The sequence below is a fragment of the Pituophis catenifer genome, unplaced genomic scaffold (genome assembly GCF_029215685.1).
Source record: "Pituophis catenifer annectens isolate HBS135680 unplaced genomic scaffold, rPitCat1.0.hap2 SCAF_8, whole genome shotgun sequence".
NCBI classification, from domain to species: domain Eukaryota; kingdom Metazoa; phylum Chordata; class Lepidosauria; order Squamata; family Colubridae; genus Pituophis; species Pituophis catenifer.
The window spans coordinates 54,928,308-54,950,632 of NW_027256888.1; the positions used below are offsets into that span (position 1 = coordinate 54,928,308).

Below are 22,325 nucleotides of genomic sequence, written 5' to 3' on the forward strand. Positions count from 1 at the left end.
CAATTTCTGTTAACGTCAGTAATAGAAATTTTATTATCCCTTAATAAATACCCTGGCATCCTTAATATATGGGCTGATTATATATATATATAACATACCTGCTCAAAAGTCAAATCCTTATTTTAATATTGTGATATAACCCAATGATTCAGCATATTAAAAAAAAAAATCTTTGTCCTAAGGGCAAAATGAGAATTTATTTAAGGAGGCATGGATCATTAAAAGTGTCATGTTTATTTTTTTATTTTCTGAGAGCTTAAAAGTTGCACAAATAAAAATTTATTTACTTTATGAACTATTTTGAAAGAAAGATAAATGACATGCTAAACCACTATTGGTTGGGTTCACACATAGTAAGACATAGATATGAATATGATTCACATATCACAATACCTAAGTTCAAACAACATGTATATTCCAACTCTATTCTGGCCTATCAGGAGGCTGAAGTCTGCTGCCAGCTGAAGTCACAGTGAGAGCCTCTTAATGCTCTCAATCCTAATTCCAGGGCAGCAGTTTTACCCTATACTGCCTATTTTAGAATACAAGAGAAAAAGTCAAAGTATATTAAGAAAGACCTTGGACAGTTAGTAAATAGATCTTTCTTTCATTCTTTTTGTTTATTTATTATTAAAAATGTTAAATACAATAGTAAAAAGGAATGCAAATTAAACTCAGAAGAAGAAAAGAGATAGAATAAAAAGTGCAAAGAAAAAATAAAAATAAAAAGTCTTTATTACATAAAAAAATAAAAATAAATCTTTATTCCTTATAAAGTTACAACAAGTATCTCTTCTTCCCACAGGCAAAAACATGCATCATCAACTTTTTAGTCCTGGTGTGCAAAAAAATCTATAAAGGGTTACCAGAGCTTTATTTTAACCTTGATCAAACTAGCCAACTTCATATTCTTCTTTTACTTCTAACTAATCTTTAATTCATGTTGACATTGTCTTTCTTTTTCCAACTTCAAAAACTTCTTCAAGGCTTTAGGAGACCTTTTTTATAATTAGAAAGTCATTGCCTAGGAGAGGGGTGTCAAACTCATGGCGTCACGTTGTCATCACATAATGTATCACAACTTTCCCCCCTTCACTAAAATGGGGTGGATGTGGCCAGCATGTGATGCATCAGAGCCGCAGGCCGCAAATTTGACACCTGTGGTCTAGGATATTGTCCATGCCTTTAACTTCCAAGCCTTAGACATGGTTTTTTTGTGTGTGTGTAATCCAAAAGAAAGCCCTTAAAAGGTGGTTCTCTTGGCTCTTCTTTATTTTTGAAATGTACTTCTTTAAAAATTATTTTTATTTCCAGTTTTAATAGCATGTGTGTTTTGTAATCCAGATTTTTTTAAAAATCCAATATTTCTGATTATTTTTATAACAAGTAAAATTTGTTTCACATCTGTCACTCCTTTATTAACATCTTTTAAACACAGACTATCTATAGAATCAGATATCATTATTGCTTTTGCTGCTAATAATTTATCTGAAGATTTCCTTTAATATTTCAAAATGTTATATATTTTGTGTCATTTTGTAAATACTAATCACAAAGGCAAGCAGTTTTTTTTTACTTTTTTGCTTGCACTTTATTTCCCTCTATATCCAATTTAAGTCATAAGTTCTCTTATCTCTGCTATGACTTGCAATAGTCAAAAATAATTCTGGTTCTTATAAAAGGCTGCTTATTTTATATAACTAATTCCAAAATCTTATTGTAAAAGTTTCAACATTTATGCCTAACCTCTTAATTAATTAACTTTCTTAATTCAAAACTTTATTTAGCTTTTTGCTGTTTATTTCAAATTCTTTAACTTCTTACAAATATACTTCATTTTTCTTTTGTTTATGAATAAAATCATAGACTCCAATATTTTTTTTAGTAAATTGTAATTTTGTAGTAATTTAGTAATCTCCAGTAATTTTGTAGTAAATAGTCTCCAGTAATTGTCATTTAAAACTTTTAATAGCCTTAAGATATTTAAATAAGCTATTTTCCAATATTAGAAGCAAAGTTAGCAAATTTAGTGTCCCTTAATGTCCCAGAAGTAGTTATGAACTTGATGATTAATACTTTTGTTCCCTGCTGTTAACTGTTATCCTGCAGTATCCTCAAGAGAAGCCACCATCTGAGACACATGTTGGCAATCTCCTGTTCTGCCCTTATCCTAATAAATAACAAAGAACTGGTCCAGTCATCAGTTCTTTGGTCTTTATTGTGGTTATTACCCACAGAGATTTGTTTAGCTCACCATGCTTCCATTGGACGTTTCCTCTTTCTTTCTTTCTTTCTTTCTTTCTTTCTTTCTTTCTTTCTTTCTTTCTTTCTTTCTTTCTTTCCTTCCTTCCTTCCTTTCTTCCTTTCATTCATTCATTCTTAGAGAATATGCTTTTACCCTCATGTCTAAGACTCAACCTTTCCAGTAATACTTAAAGCTACAGCTTTAACAAAAAGAAAAGTGTCCAAGCACATTTGGATCAGGCTGGTTAATTTGTTTTCCTTAATCGGGCATTTCAAAAGCTCAATAGGTATCTTTCTCTGATTTGAATCCTGCTCCTAATAACATTTTTCCTCTTTCCACAAAAAGCAATCCTAGGATTCAATTATGTTGGAGTAAAAAACAAAACAAAACCAGCTAATAGCATAAATAATTGGAGGGCAGAGAAAGAACTGAAATGTTTCAAGCATAGCTTTTGAAAGTGACTATAATCTGGGAGTCTTTAAATGCATTTCTGTTTTCCAAAAACTACAGAACTTTTATTTCACAGACATGAATCACTTACATAAGAAAGGGGAAATACATATTCCCCTTTCTCCACTGAGCAGAAGTAGAAAACAGAAGAGCATGATTGGAGGTAGGGAAAAGCCAAACTGGGTAAAGATGAAGAGATGAAAAGAAATAGACAGATGCAGGAAAAGGGGGAAAAATTAGTCCTTATAAAATAGGTTTAAATTCAACTAGTCATTTCAACAGCTATCTGTTCCCATTTCTTTCTTTTTCTTTTTAAGAATATTCTATTCTTGTATGCCAAGATTAGAAGTATTCCAATTAATAGGTGTTACTGAAAGAAAATTCTAAATTTTCTTTGGGAAAGAATAAGGCTATCTTTAACCTGTCACTGATGTGTTCAAAACAGAACACTAAAACATAAGCAAGAGTTTAGAAATCACAAGTGATGGGCTCAGACAATAAATTACAATTAAACTAAACAGAAACCTTTTGTGGCTTACTGTGGTCTATTAAGGTTATATCACTGAAAGAATTAACATATTGTATTAAACTATGAGATAGGCTGCTTGGTTTTGGCACAGTGTAGTTTGCTGAGTCTGTTATTATAATTTGCAAATCACTGTATAATTTGAAAATCGTTAGTATAATTATGGATTTGTTCAACTGTGTCTTATCTATCAAACCATAATAAACCAAACCAGGACTATTCTATGAGATATAGATAACATCATTCCTGCTCCATTTTTCTTCCTATCTACTTGTCTTTACTTTCCTGGTGTTTCTTGTTATTCTTTGTGTTTTCCCCCTTGCTCCTTCCCTCTCTTCTCTTTCTCTTTCCAATCTTTGCTTCTCTTTTTAAAAAGCAAATCATATTATTCAACAAAGAAATTATTTGATATATGACTGCTGTTCAAAAAATATTAGCCCAAAGCTCCATTTTTCTTAGTTCTTTGACTCCAGTTATAGATTCTTTATTATAGACTAATCATAAGCAGTTTACTGTCAAATAATTTATAGTTACACTGAATGAGGCCAGCCAACAATTGATCAGGTATTTTATCCTAGATCACGTCACAAATATCAATGTCTTTGGGTTTTAACATGCATGTCGTTTCTCTGGCATTTTGAATAAACTGCATTTGATGCATTAATCTGCCACTAGTAATAATGCCACTCACCCTGTCTTGCTGTCTTAATCTGTGGCACTCAGTCTAACATATTTGTACATTTATTATGGATTGCCATAACATGCATGCTGATGTACGCTAAAAAGCCAAAATCACATTAAATGCTTCATGTGGATATCATGACATCATCACTCAAAGGACACAAGTTAGTAGTTCCATCGTATAAGTAAATTATGTCATTTGCATCATAAAACCTTAATAATTTTAATGTTGGAAGCCACCTAGAGCTGTTTCATTAGAGGAAGGGAGGCAAATTAATTCAATAAATAAATACATTGTAGAAGTAAGCAAATGTTTTATTTAATAGGACGGACTCAATTCAAGTAATCTAACTGACTGTCATTAAATATGCTCTCATACTTGTTTCAAGCAACAAATTTGCAATTCTACTTTCTCTAATTTTACTAGGTCAAATAACATTTCAGACAAAAGCCACTGGAACAGAATATCAAAGGGCACCCTTATACTGTATCACAATCAAAGCATGTAGTTTGATAGTGGCAATAAAAATATACAACTGTTTCTGTGTTCAATTCCTATATAAGTCTTTAGATAAAGCGCAAATAAAAACTATTCAATATCAGAAACCTATTGAAGTCTTCTATTGCATAAATAATTAGGTATAGGTAATTTGGTATATTATGAGTATTACTTCTAGCATTACTATATTTATTTATGGGCCATTGTCAATTAAAAAAGAAGCAGTAATATGTATGTATGTATGTATGTATGTATGTATATATGTATAAAGGTAAAGGTTCCCCTCGCACATATGTGCTAGTCGTTTCCGACTCTAGGAAGAGGTGCTCATCTCCGTTACAAAGCCGAAGAGCCAGTGCTGTCCGAAAACATCTCTGTGGTCATGTGTCCAGCATAACTAAACGCCAAAGGTACACGGAACGCTGTTACCTTCCCCTCAAAGGTGGTCCCTATTTTTCTACTTGCATTTTTTACATGCTTTCGAACTGCTAGGTTGGCAGAAGCTGGGACAAGTAACGGGAGCTCACCTCGTTACGCGGCACTAGGGATTTCTTTCGATCGACAAGCTCAGCATCTTAGCCACTGAGTCACTGCGTCCCTATATATATGTATATATGTATATGTGTGTGTCTGTGTGTTGTTCGACAGCTAAAACATTTATGAACAAAGCACATTTCCCCATATATAAAGTACATGTACATAAACAGTGTGTGATAACATATTTAGAAAAGAAATAAATACTACGGAAGACTTCAACTGAATAGCATTGCTTCTAGTGTATAAAAAAAAAAGTATTTCCCAAGTGATGCCGACCATGAACTGCATTGTCAGTATTTTCAATTAGCCTAATGCCTCTCTATATATTTACTTTCAACATAGTTAACAGTAAAAACAGTATTAAAGAAATTTTTAATTATTTGCTATATGAGATACTTATAGTAGCTTATTTATGGGAGCAAGGCCATATGAAGAAGTCAGAGAAGGCTTATTGAATTAACAGTGACTCTAAGTATTAAATGAGTTAAAAATTTATTTATTATTTATTTTTTTTTATTTATTTGATTTGTATACCGCCCTACTCCCGAAGGACTCAGGGCGGTGAACAGCCAAGCAATAAGATACATAAATACAAAAATTTAAAAAACCAGTTAAAATCGAATTAAATCATTTTTTGGCCCAGACAAATTAAAACACCCCAATAATTTAAGAACAGATTTAAAATTTATATATTAAAAGAGGGAGGAGATTAGGCCAAGCCTGCTTGATGGAATAAAAGAGTCTTCACAGCGCGGCGGAAGGTGCACAGATCCGGGATCCTCCGTATCTCTGGGGGGAGCTCATTCCAGACGGTAGGTGCCCCCACAGAGAAGGCTCTCCCCCTAGGGGTCGCCAGCCAACATTGTTTGGCTGACGGCAGCCAGAGGAGTCCCTCTCTATGAGAGCGTACTGGCCGGTGGGAGGCTATTGGTGGTAGTAGTCAATCAAATGAAGTTGCATGTGTGTTTAAGAAATAATGAGTTACAATAGTCTAATAGTATTGTGATAGGCATGAATTTTATATAGTACTTTGTATTTTTCTCCTCAAGGTCATCAATTGCCCATATTTTTAGAAGGTGAATAACTATAACTATCATATACGGTCAGGGGTGGGCTGTTGCCAGTTGTAACAACGGTTTGCCTGGAACCAAAAATGTGAATGTGCGTGGCATCAATTATATAGGACGTGGTGGCGAACCTGTGGCACACAAAGCCCTCTCTGTGGGCACATGAGCTGTTGCCCCAGCTTGGCTCCACCACGCATGTGCGTGCGCTTCCCGTCGGCCATCTGGTCTTTGGGTCTCTGCTGCATATGCATGGGGGGTGGGCTGCATGTGTGGGGCCACACGTGCATGTGTGGGGTGGTGGGGCACATGCAGGGGTGGGGCACATGCAGGGGGTGGGGAGCATGTGGGGGCAGGGCACATGTGGCAGGGCCACATGCATGAATGGGGGGCATGCGCAGGGGCCACATGCACATTGCATTTTGGGAGTTCACGCACGCTTTGGGCACTCAGTCCGGAAAAGGTTAGCCATTACTGATATAGGATGTGATAGGGCCAGGGCAGGTGGGCGGGGTCAGCCCAGGTCAGAACTACTGGTTTGCCTGAACCAATCTGAACCAGCAGCAGTTCACCACTGTGTACAATGCTATAAAACTGTAACTTGGACAATCTAACAGAAAGCATATTTTTGTCTTTCCATTTTACTTTCAACAACATTTTGTTCCTTTAAATTTTGAACCATGAAGTAATACATACCTGGAATTCTTGCTTTTGAGTCCAAATTACTAAACAAACTTGTTAAAATTACTGTTTGTTGTATAAACCTAAATGAATAATTATGAGTTTTAATTCTCTACATCGGTAACAGTAATTAATAAATGCAAAGAATGTGAGGAAACTCACAGCCTGGCAAATTTGCATACTTAGGTGACAAATGAACAAAAAGAAATAATTTGATATGGAGCAAAATGAAATGAACAGAGCGATGCATAGATTTTCACAGGTTAGTAAATAGACGTTGTTATTTAATTTTATTGAAAGTGTATGTAATTCACAACCAAAATATTTCAAACTATATACAAATTACAGTTATTCACCAGACTAACTAAACAAGGGAAAAGGGAAAAATTTTCCTGTCTTTTTCCTTACTGCATGACACATAATTTATTTCCCTCACTTACATTGCAATCATATGGGTTTTAAGAACAGAAATAACCAGAGACCCGGTTTCATCTTCTAAGACTAAAAATGGCTCTGATTGCAGTGTAGAACCTTCACATGTTCCCCAATTTCCAATCTTCAAAGCTAATTTAGATTACTACATAAACTGAGTTATCTGGAAGAGCTGTGCCATGCCTTAAAATGGGCAACAGTGGGAAGTCAGAGATCAAACACAGAATATTATTTCCCTTAAATGTATTCTCTCCAATTTCCTGGCTAGGTAGGAAATAATAGTTTCTAGCAAGAAATTTGCATAATACACAACTTTCAATTTCTAAACCCATGAAATTTTACATAGCTGATCTTTCATCTTTGGCAGTCAGATGAAACCTTCTGTTCATAACAGCAAATCTATCATTTTACTGTTATTATAAAATGCCAATTCACATTCAATTAAGCACCTAATGGTGCTCTCCTGTTGCTTTATAGATTATACTCTTCCTTATTTCTTTTTAAATATGCTGTCTGTGTGTGTATTGTGAGCATCTATATGTTATGGTCAGATGAATGGATGGATGTGTATACACACACATACCAGGGGTGGGTTCTACTTACCTTTACTACTGGTTCAAATGGGGCCGCGCGCGCTCGCTCGCTTTGCTCACACACGTGCTCTTCTGCGCAACCGCAGAAGCATTTTGATAACATCAGGGTCAGTGGGCGGAGCCTCCCACCGGTTTTACTACCGGTTCTATAGAACCTGTACAAACCGGGGGCAACCCAACACACACACACACACACACACACACACACACACACACAGAGTAAGAAAACTTAAAAAGGTTTGTGAAAAGTTTTAGATAGTGACAAGTGCACTCAACTCTTGATCTGGAATTAAAACCAAGTTGTTAAATGAGATCTAAATTTTCTCTTAGATAACATTTTTTTTTAAAAAAAAGCACCCGTAGTGTTCTCTTCCTTCCACCACCCACCTTTTTCAGCTTACTGAAAATGGCTTTTTTATCAGTTTCAAAGGCCAAAAGTTAAACGTTTTTGTCCATAACTTAGACAATGTACAGAATTTAGGCGGAGCCTAAAAAAGATTTTGTAAATGAAGATAATGTGTAAATTGGAGTTTCTAAAATTCTCAAGGCTTTTTATGTAAAGTGTGACCTTGTACTCAAGAGGCTTTCTCTAATTGTTCAGTGATTGTGTTCATGGAACATATATTGAAGTCTGATGTTTATTTATTATTTAAAGTACATGTATAACATTTCTCATTTTTGAAAACACCAAAGATACCCTAAGCTACAGCTCATATAATTACAACTCAGCCAATGAAAATAGCAGACTGGAGAAGATGGAATGTTTTCCAACTGAAAAATGTTGAGCTGATCAATTTCAATTTGAAACCAAATAATTATGAACCTCAAATATTTGGGACCCTCTTTTTAATAATCTCTAAAATTAAAAATACATTTTTATAAAGGTAGAGAGAGTATTATCCTCATAATCATACAGAACAATTTCTATTCCTGGAGAGATTTATGAAATTATTTCAAGATGCTACATCTGCCAGTTAAAGTTTGAGAAAGAAGCAATGCAGTCCGCCTGCTTCATTCTCAGGTCCTGGGTACTGTATATTGGTGGCCTTGATGTAAGAATTCAATGCCAAGACTGTTTGCAATAAGATTATGTTCCTTCACAAATTAATATTGAGAAACACCAGATTTGAATATGTTGATGAGATCTGATTGGGCAACGAATGCTGAGAAAATTACTCTATTGGACCTTTGCCCTCCAAGTTTTCAAGAACTTCAACAATTATAATTTCAAGGATTGAATTAAATACTAGCTATTACCTCAAGTGACTGGATGCAGAGACAAGCTAGAGAACCTTGTAATAAGTAATTAAGTAAGTAATAAGTCATAAGTAATACCCTACTTATGACTGCCTTTGAAAATTACCACCAAATTGCAGTTGGTGCATACTGAAGCAGCCCACGTGCAGGTAAGAATTATTTCAATAGTGTAGCAACACATTGATTTGCGAAAACTAGTTCAAGATATTATCTTATCTATATGACTCGGATCTGGGTTACCCAATGTATCACTTTCAACTAGAATCTGTCTATCCTATTTTATACAGAAATATAGGTTGAAAGGAATAAGCTTCATTCTGAGGGGAGGGGGGATTCTGGGAGCAGAGAAACAGGTATTGGCCAAATTCAGGCCTCTTTTCCCAAAAACCTGGATGTCTGCAATATTGTTAATATTCAAGACAGTTGAGAAATCTGTTCTTTCAAAAAGCTTAAGAATACTAAGAAATACCTGATATAGCCTTTATTTTGTAAAAAAAAAAAAAACTCTTTCTAAATGTATACTATTTTATTTATGGCTTTCAATGTTTTATTTATAATTATTTAACTTTGGGGAGCTTCCAGATTTATTTCAAAGTGACTAGAATATAAATGAGGTAAACAAATAGCAGTTTTTAAACAACATTTCTATTTTTGCCATTATTATAAACCTTTCAAATTATGAATGCCCAGTAGTTTAAAACCCTAACCCTAACCCTTCAGTATTTTTATGATTCGTTAAAACAAAGATACTTAAATCCTTTAAATGATTGCCCAAATATTGACCCGAATAACTGCATATAGTTCATGTTCTTATAATTCAACAGAAAAAAAAAAAGTTACATTCAGTTTGGCAGACAGACTTACCACCCGTGCTTTTTCTGAAGGTAACATAGGTCATAGTATATACTGTGCTATGTAACTGCAATTATTTTTCCTTTACTTACCCTTTCCAATAACTCAAGGCCATAGACCAGGTTAATGAATTAAAAAGGAACATCTATCCCAAACTTAATTTGAACAAGTAATTTGAAGAGCCTTGGTGGTGCAGCAGACTGCTCTTATGTAGCACTTAGCTGCCAGCTGCCTGCAATTAGTGCGAGTTCAAATCTCACCAGGCTCAAGGTTGACTCAGCCTTCCATCCTTCCGAGGTAGGTAAATTGAGGACCCGGATTGTGGGGGCAATAAGCTGACTTTATAGAAACACTGCTTATGGGGGGGCCAAAAGCCCTAATAAGCAGGTATATACAAAAGAATGAAGGCTATTGCTATAAGTGCATTGTAAGCCGCCCTGAGTCTTCGGAGAAGGGCGGCATATAAATTGAACTAATAATAAGTAGGCAGCTCTATCCAAATAATGAGAATAGTGTACATTATAAGTAACAGAACAGTGACATAATAGAAATGTTACCATGGAGCATTTCAGCTGACAGAATTATTGACAGACAAACTCAAATTGGATCCTACAACATTATCCTGGAAATTGTATATTCTCCGTCATTCGTGCCACAATTACGTTTTACAAGATGAAAATAAGATGTCGTATTTATGATTCATGGCAGAGAAGTAAAACACAACATACATGTAATTCTTCGATGCAATTAAAGAATATACTCAGTTCCACCAATTCCTATGGGATTCCCTCTGGAGATTAATTGTATTGCAGTACATTTTATAGTATACAGCATGAATTATGGTGTGAATTTTCAGTAGTGTAAGCACAATTGATTCAGTATAATATATTGGAATCAAAAGCCTTACACATACTTGCCCTTATGAATAACTCAGTTTAAATGGTTCAACTGCAGCCAACAAATATTAGAACGTAAAATAACAGGGTTGGAAGGGACCTTGAAGGTCTTTTAGTCCAGCCACCTGCTCAAGCAGGATGCTTTGTATTATGTCAGACAAATGGTTATCCAATCTCTTCTTGAAAATTTCCAATGATGGAGCGCCCACAATTTCTGGAGATAAGCCATTTCACTGATTAATTGTTTTCACTGTCAGAAAATATCTCTTTATTCTAGTTTGATTCTTCTACTCTAGTTACTTCTTATCCTGCCCTCAAGTACTTTGGAGAATAGATCAACTCCCTCTTTTCACAAATATTGGAAGACTGCTATAATAGACTCATTTCAAAATATTGGGTGCTTTTCAAAAAATTATCAACTTAAATAATAAAAAAAATGGATCTTATATTTAAATAAAAATGTAAATGATTTTAGTTAAAAATCAACAGAATCAAATTTTTGTTTCCAAAAATTCTAAATTTAAAAATGGCCCAAATGTTTTATTTTGGTGGAATAGCAAACCCAATTTTTATATAGTTCACTGTAAACAATCATATTGATTATTTGGTTATACTTTTCATTTTATAAGTTTTAATCTTTATTTTTTTTAATGTAATTCTAGCCATTGACAAGGACTGATTGATTTATTACATTTACCTACTGATTTCAATAACATATCTTGACAACTACAGATAAAGTGTACATATATACATTTCACACACACACACACACACACACACACACACACTAGGAGTATGAAAAATAATTATATTCAACACATTATAAAATATTTAATAAATCCAACTCCTAGGGAATATAACAGGCTCAAAATTACCATTAAATATGTTGGCCATGTATCTGACTGGAGTTTAAATCACCAAAACAGCAAAGGTTTGGGGCATATAACCTAAAGTGATGACAAGTACTGACAAAGTTCAAATTTGCCTTGACAGAATTGTCAAGACTGAACTAGAAAAGTTCACAACTTGAATCTATCAGTTTTCTAACACATAGTTGAAATTCATTGAGTTTCTTAACACCATTGCCATACAGTGCTAAAGATAAAATTATTGCATAGAAAAACAAAAGAAAACATTATATCATAATGAAAATTAGAAAACAAGCCTTTGCTTTTGGACAAGCCTTTAATTTGTGGCCAGCTGAAAAGGTAATAAACCACAATCTAATAAACTAGGTTTATCTTGGAAAGTCACTTTGGTTATACAAAGCTTTCATATTCAAACCATTTTAACACAAAATATTTTGTACAGTATATAGGTCACTATCAGTTATGATGAATAAATTTTGAAAAGCCATAAATTGAAAAGGCAAAAGATTTATATGATCTGAAGAGAAACTAGAGTATATGGTTAGTGAACAGATACAGCAAATGATGTTGTTTGTTATTAAGAATGATCAAAAAAACTAGACATGCAGCAGGTAATATCAGATTAGTTGTAGATCTAATAGACTTAAATAAAGATCAATTTGTAATCTTATCATTAGATAACTGAAAAAGCCTTTGACAAAATACATTAACGGTTCATGCTTACCGTAGTAAATAGATTTGGATTTTCTTTGGAATTCACAAAATGGATTAAGATACTATATGAGTCACACACATCTAAAGTATCTGTTAATGGCATGCTGTTTGTATTTTTCCATTATTCAGAGGAATTGAATAATAAGGATGTCCACCTTCACCATTATTTTTTAATATCTGATAGTGGTACCCTTAACTTGTGCTACTACACAATACAGAGAGATCTCTGTAATAGTAGATAACTCAGATAACCACAATTGATTATATTTGACAACATTTTTTAATTTAATTTTAATACTATTCCAGTTTTGATGGAAACACTATTAAGTCATTCAACTGGAATTAATGCCAATAGGTAAAAATTGGAATATGCATCCATTTAAGGAATATCAATTCCACACTTGTACTGAATCCATTAAATATTTAGGTATGTATATACCAAAGGATATAACTAAGTTAATAAATGTAATAAAAGTAAAATATAAAGAGAGATTTTTTCAGATATTGATAGATAGAAGACTCATTAAACCTTGTCCTTTGGGAAAGGTGAATACTCTCAAAATGGATGTTATTCGATTTTGATTAATTTATATTCTGAGAGGAATTCTAGTTTACACATCTGGGAAATATTTTCAGAAAATAAATTCTTTTTTTAAAGAAAATTTATATAGGGTTCTTCAATTCCAGGAGCTGTGTTGGCACAGTGGCACAGTTGGCACTTTTAAAGTTATTTCTCTTTGACACTATATCACAGACACTAATACTTTTTGTGTTTTACTCTTTTTTGTGTGTTATTAATTAAAAACAATTTAAAAATTTAAAAATCCAGAAATCTGAAGAAAGTTTAAAACATCTCTGCAACCACCAAGAACATCTGATAGAGACTATGGTTCAATGTACATATTTTGTTGTTTTTTTTTTAATAAAGAATCAGGTTAATATCAACTATATATAATCAACCAACCTTTACAATCCTCTTCTATCTTCTATAAGAACTTTAAAAGTTATTTAATTAATTCCCTTTAATTTGATATGCAATTTTTCATCATTTATTATATATACACATATATTAAGGTGACCAGATTTTAACATTGGTAAAGAGGGACATTGTGGGCGTGGCTTATTTTGTGGGCGTGGCTAGCTGGTCATGTGACTGGGTGGGCGTGGCTAGCTGGTCATGTGACCAGGTGGCCATGGCTATGTGTATAGGGTAAGGTGAACAGATTTTAACATTGGTAAGAGGGACACCATTGTGGGCGTGGCTTATTGTGTGGGCGTGGCTTGGAGGCCATGTGACTGGGTGGGCGTGGCTAGCTGGTCATGTGACCGGGTGGCCATGGCTATGTATATAGGGACTACTCAGAGGGCTGGAAAGTCATTTCTGACAGGTCCTCACACTTTTGACTGGTCCTCATACTTATGACCATCCTCACATTTATGCCCGTGCAGCATTCTTAACAACCATGTCACTCATTTCACAACTGCTTCTCTTCAACAAGGTGACAAGATAGGGCAAAAATGTAAAATGTGAGGACAGTCGTAAGTTCGAGGACTGGTCAAAAGTGCGAGGACCAGTCAAAAATAACTTTTTCAGCCCTCTGAGTAGTCCATATGCACAAAAGGACTAACCAGAGGGCTGAAAAAAGTCATTTCTGACAGGTCCTCGCACTTTTGACTGGTCCTCACACTTATGACCATCCTCACATTTATGCCCGTGCAGCATTCTTAACAACTATGTCACTCATTTCACAACTGCTTCTCTTCACCATGGTGATAAGATAGGGAAAAAAACGTAAAATGTGAAGACAGTCGTAAGTTCGAGGACTGGTCAAAAGTGCGAGGACCAGTCAAAAATAACTTTTTCAGCCCTCTGAGTAGTCCATATGCACAAAAGGACTAACCAGAGGGCTGAAAAAAGTCATTTCTGACAGGTCCTCGCACTTTTGACTGGTCCTCACACTTATGACCATCCTCACATTTATGCCCGTGCAGCATTCTTAACAACTATGTCACTCATTTCACAACTGCTTCTCTTCACCATGGTGATAAGATAGGGAAAAAAACGTAAAATGTGAGGACAGTCGTAAGTTCGAGGACTGGTCAAAAGTGCGAGGACCAGTCAAAAATAACTTTTTCAGCCCTCTGAGTAGTCCATATGCACAAAAGGACTAACCAGAGGGCTGAAAAAAGTCATTTCTGACAGGTCCTCGCACTTTTGACTGGTCCTCACACTTATGACCATCCTCACATTTATGCCCGTGCAGTATTCTTAACAACCACGTCACTCATTTCACAACTGCTTCTCTTCACCATGATGACAAGATAGGGCAAAAATGTAAAATGTGAGGACAGTCGTAAGTTCGAGGACTGGTCAAAAGTGCGAGGACCAGTCAAAAATAACTTTTTCAGCCCTCTGAGTAGTCCATATGCACAAAAGGACTAACCAGAGAGCTGAAAAAAGTCATTTCTGACAGGTCCTCGCACTTTTGACTGGTCCTCACACTTATGACCATCCTCACATTTATGCCCATGCAGCATTCTTAACAACCATGTCACTCATTTCACAACTGCTTCTCTTCACCATGATGACAAGATAGGGCAAAAATGTAAAATGTGAGGACAGTCATAAGTTCGAGGACTGGTCAAAAGTGTGAGGACCAGTCAAAAATAACTTTTTCAGCCCTCTGAGTAGTCCATATGCATTAAAGGATTACAGCAATAGAGAGGGATGAAGGAATGGAAATTAGAGTAGGAGTGAGGGTAAGAGAGGGAGGAAGAGAGGAGGAGAAGGAGAAAGAAAGAGGAAGTAGGGAGGAGAAAAAGAGGGTGGGGGGAAGAGAAAGTAAGAAGGAAAGAAAAGAGAGAGGTGGTAGGTTTGAGGAGAAAGATTGCTGTACAATAAAAAAGATGAAAGGGAAGAAAGCCAACCCCAAGCAAATATAAAGATATTAAGATAAAGAATGAATTGTTAAACTTTAAAGAATAAAAGAGAACAAATATGAATAAATAGCAATAATTAGAAACACACATACAAACATACAATGTATTTTCTTTGAACAGAATATTTGGCTGGTTCACAAATTTAAACAGCGTTTAGTCATTTCAATTAAATTTACAATTTCTATATTATCTTTTTGCCATATTTATTCCTCATCTATTTTTTTAAAAAACCAATATTACCCTTCATCCTCATCTCTAATCTTAATCAAATTCAATTTTTCCCTTCTATTCTATATTATACCCCTTCCCATTATCATCTATTTTTATATCCATCCTCACATTGTTTAATTATGTAATTATGTAATACAGTTGTTTAATACAAATTCAACATTTTAATATAAATCAATTAGTTATAAAACTATCTTTTTTGTATATTAATCAATATGAACATGAATATTCCAATTATTTCCATGCAATCCAATTTCTTACAAATCAATTAATTATATTTACCAATAATAATAAACCAAATAATTTCTCCCATATATTCCTCCGAACCACAACTTAACCATTTCTGCTTTCAACACAATATACAATTAATAGTATCTCAATTATTACAATTCCCTAGTTAAATACAGCTTTTTTTCCTTTGTGTTTTAAAATCTTGAAGTCTCCTCCTAAATTTCCCATTGTTTGCAGTTTTTCACCTACCTTTTTTGGGGAGGAAAAATAAAAATAAAAATAAATCTCTCTCTGCCTCATTTTGTCACGCTGCACCAAAGACCCTGGTTTCGGTTTCGGTTTCGGTTTCGGTTTCGTTTCTGAAGCTTAGCTAGGGGAAAAAAAAACTGCTTTACACTGATTGCCTGTAGGGCGGCCCTTTGAAGCCCCGGGCAAGAGTTTAAACAGTTTTTTTTTCTTCTAGCCATCAGCTGGGGCTCAAGAAAAATCGGGACTTTTTTGAAACGCCGCGGGACGCGGGACAAATTGCTCAAAAGCGGGACTGTCCCGCCAAAAGCGGGACGTCTGGTCACCTTAACATATATATCTCTATCTCTATCTATCTATCTATCTATCTATCTATCTATCTATCTATCTATCTATCTATCTATCTATCTATCTATCTATATCTTTAGCCAGGTACTTCCTATGTAAACCAAGATTTTTATGCAGCCCTAGTTCAGTGAAATCCCAATCCACTAGTTTCTAGGCTTTTTTTCTTTCCTAATATTTTTTCGAAAAACTAATGGGAACCCAGAGGACCATTACATATGGACACTACTGTCCTGACTGAGCATCTCTCAACTTAGATTAAAAATCGGGGAGGGGGGGTGTTCAAATTTCTAAATGTAGAGATATATTCTCTGATAGAAATGCGATGTGATTCTGTTGTTCTCTCTTAAGCTATACTTCATGTTTCTCATAATTTTCACATCTTATGATGACAGTATATGGTTTTCAAAAATAAACAGCTCTCTTCCACAACTCAATTTTATCATAAAATGTTTCTATATTATCAAGTAGTTACATGCTACAATAAAAATGATCCAAATTTCTTGCCAGATCTTATGTGCACAGTGCCAAACGTGCTGAATACTTCTATATATTTAGCTAGCAAAAAGCAAACATGTTAATTAATATTCTTTATCTTATAATTACACCAATCCAGTACATTTTAATCCAAAATTGAAATGAAATTTTGTATTTCAGAAACTCTGTTCTGAATTAAAATTAATTAAATCATAAATAAAACTATTCAAAGCATAGGACCATATACCAAATATTAATGAAATAGTAAAGAAGCAAATATAGAAATCATGGACTCAACGCAAGACTATTTATCTGGAAGCTGGAATTCTGCTAATATGATTTCTAGAAATGTTTCTGATGATAGCTAGCTTTTATCTAATTAAGTCAAAACATACTGTTTCTAAAAGTGCTGGAAATTATCCAGCAATATGAACTCACTGTCATAAAGTCAATGGATATAATTCCCTCTAACAGCTTTGCTTGCCACAAGACTCTGTATCCATGCTTAGACCATACCCCTGGATCTACTCCAATAAAAATCAGTGTTGTGAAAGTCTCACCTGAAACTATAAAGTTTTATGAATCAAATATGAGAGTAGGTGGGTTACTCATTCCCACTTATACAGAGACACAGACACACACCTGTCACCCACATACAATCATGCTTTCCTGGTATGAACTTGCTTAAAAATAATTAATCAGACCTAAAAAGTTTCTGCCAACCTACTAGCGTACTGGCATGTCACTGTGCATTATAGGAGAATTTTGAATCTCACATGGACTGACACAAACGGAAAAGAAAGATAAAGGGAAAAAATACAGAATTTCAAGATCACAATTTTATTAATGTATGTTGGATGCTAAACATTGTGCAACTGAGGATGGAGAATAATTCCTAATGTTCAGTGCTTAACTATCCATTTAAACAGATTTGGTTTTAGACAGTGAATCCATTTCCCCAAATAAATTGTTAGATTCACTACCCACTTTGTAATCATTTCCTCAAGAAAGGGAGAGGCTGCAGTACAGCAAATTCTGTACTGGTGGACACATATGAATTTTGTCCCAGATAATACTTCTGCGTGATATTTGTGTGAATGTGCGCATAGGAAAGTTACAATAGAGCTCCTATGCACCATCCTAGCTCATTTGACCAGGAAGAGATGCACTAGGAGACTTTTTTTCTGATTTTTTTTCTTCTAACTCTCAGCCAGATTCATCATTCATTCATTCATTCATTCTTTCATTCATTCTTAGCACCCACTCTGGGTGGCTTACAATATTTAAATATACAATTTTGTACACGAAACAGAATGCAATAGCCTGGACTAAAACACCGCTAACTATATTAAAAAAAAAACACAATAGGAATCCACCGTCACAAACTTCACGCCCATGAACCAGAGCTATGTTTTAAGGGTTTTACCTAAAACCAGCAGAGAGGGTGACATTTCTATTTTCAAACTGATTCATTCCTTGGTCAGCTTCCTCTCTTGTATTAATTTTGTCTTGGTTCTGTTTTGCCTGCAGATATTTATTACTGTCTGATGAACAGACCAGCAGACAGAATCTCAAGAATTTGGCATACTTTCTTTCCAAATTCCATCTAGTTGGGGGGGTGGGGAACATGCAGTGCAATGTTGCTGCTTTGGAGATCTGTTCGACACCCGCCCCCGGTCTCATAACTATCTAAACTTTGTTCAGGAATTCCCTGATACCTACAATCAGAGAAGCAAATGATTTTCTGATTGAGAAATTTCTTTAGAGCATATTACCCTTGATTTTTAGCATAAATTTAACCAATTTCCAGCTAAATGTTAACGATAAAAGTTCTCACTCTTGAGGTTTGAATTTAAAAAACATATTCTATATATTCTAATCAAATTGGCACAGAATATTATCTTGCCGTGTTCTATAAAAGGCAATCATAAAATTCATGGTGTATTCCAGAAAACATCCGCAAATGGTAAATTATTGCCTGTGCCAAAATAGAAATGTCATTAAATACCATAAATGTGCTTTACTGGTCTTCTGCACTTTATTGTCACTCAAATTCACAAAATTTCAGGCACAACTGATTTCAAAGAAATCATATGGTCTGAAAAATGCTCAATAAAGCTTTCTTTTCTCATAAAACCTCTAGACCAGTGATGGCTAACCTTTTTGCCATTGTGTACCAGGAGGGGGGATCGTGTATGCGCGTGCCCACACCCATAATTCTATGTGCCCCGCGCATGCATGCATGCATGATCCCCCCAGTCACCCCCTGCTTCTGGCACGTGATGGCATGGTGGGCCCGGTAGGAGCATTTCTCTCTTTCCCCAGGTTCCAGAGCCTTTCTAGGAGCTTGGGGAGGGCGAACATGGCCTTTCCCCCAGGAGGCCCTCCGGCCATTTGTCAACTTACGGTCCCACCGGAAGTTGGCAAACGGGCCGTTTCCGGCCTCCAGAGGGCCTCCAGAGGCAGCCTGTTTCCCTACTTCCAGTGGGCCCAGAAGGCCCAAAAATCAGCTGAGCTTGCATGCCCACCGATATGGCTACGCGTGCCACAGGTGGCACGTGTGCCTTAGGTTCGCTATCACGGTTCTAGACTCTCTTTCCTCTTCCTACAAATGCCACCTTTAAAACAGCACATACTATTATTTGTGACTCCTTAACCAGTAGAAAATATAAACCACAAGACAGATATATCTGATTAGGTTCATACACTTTTCCAAAATACTTTAAATTAATTACATTGTGTTTATATAGTTTTGAGGTTGTGGAAATCCAGCTACTGTTTTGCCCTTAAAATTACAAAGTATTCCCATTTAATGGGAATGATGTAAGGGCTCATTGTTAAATTTCAACCCATTTCTATTGATGTATATCATACAACTTTCTCTCACATTTATAAAGCTTGATTTCTTAAAGTTGCTAGAAGCAAGGGGAATATACAATTCTTGATAATAACAGAGTGAACCTAGACTTAGGGAATATTTATTGAATCTAAAGTAAGTTCAAATCATAATGTAATAATGCACAATAAGTATTTTTTTAAAAAGTATCATGGTCTGTTTCAATGTTTAGGATCAGGGCAGTTTATATTAAAGGGCAGCAATAAAACATTTATAGCATAACTAAGCATTAATGTGAACTGTATCTGGGTCCGCCCCCCAATAAACATTACCCAATAAACCATTAAAACTGAACATTGTCATTACACTTTGCTCATTTTTGGAACACAAAACATGCATTGTTACCCTGGAATGCAAAAGTGGCATAACAGGATTATACCCAATAACATAAGGAGATTACTTCTTAGAGAAACATTAATGAATCATCCAATTCTTTACATTCCTCACATTTAATATTCTGATATTCTTTGACTTTGGAAGGAAAAAACCCTATGGTCAAAAGAAAAAGAAAGAACTCCTCTGCCTGGAATTATCAAGACCACCGTTTCTCTATCGTACAGACTTTGAATAAGCAATTCTAACTTTATATTTAATATTTATTTTGAAACAAATTAAGCAATTACATTTGAATCCAGACTAAACCTGGTACTGTAGATTATGGATATCAATTTTACCACCAATATTATTATTAACTTTATTGATTAGCTATAAAGCCAGATCAGAATATAAAGTATTTGTAACAAAATAAAGTCAAAGGAATAACTAAAGGAAATATAAAACATATTTCTATATTATCCCTACAATTACCTAAATCAGAACCAGACATACAATTCAATCGCACTGTTCGTATATGGATCATGTTATATGTAATATCTGGGTTCTGATCACACATAAAATATTATGTTTTAATGTATGGATCCCAAGAGACAATATACATTATACATTACAATTCCTGTAACGTATGATACATGGCACTAATTTTTCTCTTGTAATCTACAGGGATTCAAACAATATATCAGCTGGGTTCTCTATCTCTGAAGCTCCACAAATACAAATACTTTCTTTATAAACCTTCCACACTTAACTATGGTGCCAGCTGCTCAAATAAAACATTTAAGCTATATTTTAAAATTTTCAGCTAAGATCTATCCTATTTTAAATCTCATCTGCCATGACCTAGTTTATTACTAATCTATGGAGAAGAGTAGTAAAAAAAAAAATGAATATTTTTTCACATTAAAAAGTACACTTTTTGTTTTTTTCCTTTATTCCATCTCCACCTTATTATCTCTGACAACAATATTATTTCTGTACCTTAAGGAATCACTAGATACAAGGTTTTCAAATGCCAAGTGCCACATTTATTTCTTATCTATATACTCATTTTACAGAAATGATACCTGTTAAAGACATTTTTTTAAACAAGCCTTTTCTAACATTAGTCACTGCTGGCTTAGAGTTCATTAATCTATATGTAAAATCACAATCTTTGCTAATATTGAATATTTCTAATGCTCATTCCCTTAATATAAAATTTATCCTTTTGTAGTTTTCTAAATAATGTGATTTCAGACTTAGCTATCTAATTTTTCAATCCACAAGACATTTATTTCTTCAATAAATTTGTCCATTTATTCCTATTCTCTTTAATTATATCTTGATTCACAAAGAGACATATAATTCTATCATATTATTGCTATACTATCTACTGTTATCAGGCATCTTTGATAAAGACATCTTTGCCAGTCATTTGAAAACCCAAGTTATCCATTTCCATTCATAATTTTGCTGACATTCTCAAAGAAACTGATAAAGCTAATGAGAGAGAGAATAGCAAGGTTAATTTCATAGGACCTTAGGATCTGTGTTACAAAATTTTAAGATTTGATACGATTTTAGAACTCTTGGATATATACCAATTAGACCTGATTATTTGTTTTCATTATTCAGTAAGATCAAGGACCTCATCTCTTTTCAAAATTATTAGTATCAGCTCTTGAGGTTTCGTCTTGTAAATCTCAATTCAGATGTCATGTTTACATTAAACAAATTGTGTTTACTTCTATATTTCAAATAGTCCTACACCTGATAACCTCAAAACCATTAATTTAAGTATTAAACAAACCACACTAATTGACCTGTGTAATGCATCATATTTAATTTCCAGTTTATATTGTATAATTTTCTTCTTTTGAGTTTAAATACAGCAACAGAATGCACTGAGAGATCTTTTACAAAGTTTTTAATAAGCTTTACATATCTACATCTTGCTCACATTTCTGAAGCCAGCGACTTTCAGATTAGCTATATTCAATTTGTTATTCAAAACATTCAACTGTTAACCTTTAAATAAAACAAAATTCATATATTTCTATGACAGTATATAAGTTTAACTGATTGACAGTTAAGTGCTGACTCCTAGCAACCAGATAGATGATTTCCAGGTTGCTGATCTATGACCCCACCTGGCCATTCAGGTCTTCAAACAGTGTACCCATTACTGAAACATCCATTTGTACTTGTAATTATCTCTTTCTTATCTTTCTTTCCACTTTTCCCAGAAAATGAATTCCTGTAGCTTAACTGTGATTTGGTAATGATTATAGCGTAAATCTAACTTCATTTTCTAGTACAAGATGTTCTTGTAAATAGGAAATATATTTTAA

The 22,325-nt window shown here is 34.5% G+C and overlaps 1 protein-coding gene across 4 annotated transcripts in view; it reads right to left on the reverse strand.

Annotated features, from left to right (window-relative positions):
- NR3C2 (nuclear receptor subfamily 3 group C member 2) overlaps positions 1-22,325 on the reverse strand; it is a 169,978-nt gene that overhangs the window by 81,047 nt on the left and 66,606 nt on the right. The gene's annotated exons all lie outside the window — the stretch shown is intronic.